The following is a 1,526-nucleotide window of genomic DNA, read 5'->3' as shown; positions in this document are numbered from 1 at the left end:
GATGAAGCGGGCGAGCGCCCATCAACGCACGGACGGCCGAGGTCGGATGGCGGATTGTCACCAAAGCCCTGATCGGACGCTGAATCTCCGTGACGACGACGACGATGATTGAAGGCCTCTAACGTGGGTTGTCTCCGCAGAGCAGCCGTGAGGAGGAGGAGGGACGCACCGCTGGCTCTGCTTGGTGAGCCCCCCCCCCCCCCCCCCCTGTATTGTTAGCTCGCATCGGTTAGACGCAGCTCCGCTGATGATGATACTTAGCTCACTTTGACCCCCCTGTGAAACGACACGAACATCTGAGCAGCCGCGTGGGACGCTCCGGGTCCGGTCCAGACCGGGAACCGGTGCGACTCCAGTTTGATGCCAGTGTGAGCCGGGTGCACATTAAACGTGTCTTATCTTGACAGGTGGGGAGTTGCCGCTCCACCATGGGGGCCCACGGCTGCAGGTGAGCCCCTGCTCCGTCCGTCCGACCCCCCCCCCCCCCCCCCCCTCCCTCTGCTGAATGATGATTTGTAATCTCGTTCGTCTGAACTGCTGTTGAGAAACGGAAACATCTGACGCTGGCCGTGCTTCAGGTTGCTGGTTTGAAACCTGCTGGACTGCGTTCTGAGTTCTACGTCGTGTGTTGCAGGTGTGGAGGTGCCTCCGTCCCTGAGCAGACCCCCCCCCCCCCCCTTTGGGTGAGCGCTCCGTGCATCTGTTGCGCCTGATTCTGTCGCCGCCGCTGCGTTTCCTTGGTGATGACGCTCGCACACGTCTTACGCCCCGCCCGGCGCCAGAGCCTGAAAAGGTGGACCCACTGGTGCCGCCGGGGCGAGAAGGGGAAGACCCGTTGGGGCTCCAACCGTCTGAACGGAGGCGCAGCGGCGGCTGACGCCTCTTTACCAGCGTGACGGTTTGTCCGTTTCCGTTTCAGGCTGAAGACGAGGCCGGCGGGTTCGGGTCAGCATCACGACCGGGTCGAGTTCTGGGACGGTGAGTTCTACCGCCCTGGTCTGAGACTCGTCGCTGCTCGCGCTAGGTCAGGGGTCGGGACCCTTTTTAGCTGAGAGCTGTGAACAGCACGTATTTATAATGTCATTCCGTGAGCCGTGAAATATCTTTTATATGACACTTTAAAGGACAATAAGTCTTTCTTTTTCTTCAAAGCGTTTCTAAAGTTACTTCCTGACCCTTTTGCACGTTGACCGCTATTTTTGACAGCAAAATACAGCGGCCCAACTTGAACAGTGTCTCATCCGCGTTGCCTAGGCGATTGATGGATAGATGGCGCCGTGTGTTTTTTGACGCAGATCCATCAATCACCGTTTGTCCCGTTCCCAGAGAGCAGAACGCCGTTTATAAGCCGGACTTCCTGATCGCTGCCTCGTAGCCAGCCGGCTTTCGCTCACGCAAAGGAGTGTAACATTAAAGATTGGTTTGAGCCAGATGCAGCCATCATAAGAGCCGCATCTGGCTCCCGAGCCAGAGGTTCCTGACCCCTGAACCGGGCGGTCGCCTGTAGAATCAGCTGCAACATCATG

The 1,526-nt window shown here is 58.5% G+C and overlaps 3 non-coding genes across 3 annotated transcripts; all 3 read left to right on the top strand.

The window, feature by feature from the left end:
- Positions 1 to 239: 239 nt before the first annotated feature.
- Positions 240 to 305, top strand: LOC137911819 (small nucleolar RNA SNORD29). Its single transcript, XR_011106137.1, has one exon. It is a non-coding gene; the product is annotated as a small nucleolar RNA SNORD29 (small nucleolar RNA).
- A 196-nt stretch (positions 306 to 501) lies between these two features.
- LOC137911821 (small nucleolar RNA SNORD30) lies at positions 502 to 566 on the top strand. The gene has a single exon (XR_011106139.1). It is a non-coding gene; the product is annotated as a small nucleolar RNA SNORD30 (small nucleolar RNA).
- A 169-nt stretch (positions 567 to 735) lies between these two features.
- Positions 736 to 860, top strand: LOC137911827 (small nucleolar RNA SNORD22). Its single transcript, XR_011106144.1, has one exon. It is a non-coding gene; the product is annotated as a small nucleolar RNA SNORD22 (small nucleolar RNA).
- The last annotated feature ends 666 nt before the right edge of the window (positions 861 to 1,526 follow it).

Source organism: Brachionichthys hirsutus, chromosome 23 (assembly GCF_040956055.1).
Source record: "Brachionichthys hirsutus isolate HB-005 chromosome 23, CSIRO-AGI_Bhir_v1, whole genome shotgun sequence".
NCBI classification, from domain to species: domain Eukaryota; kingdom Metazoa; phylum Chordata; class Actinopteri; order Lophiiformes; family Brachionichthyidae; genus Brachionichthys; species Brachionichthys hirsutus.
Note: the sequence above shows the minus strand (reverse complement) of the source record. Positions and strands in the feature narration are given on the sequence as shown.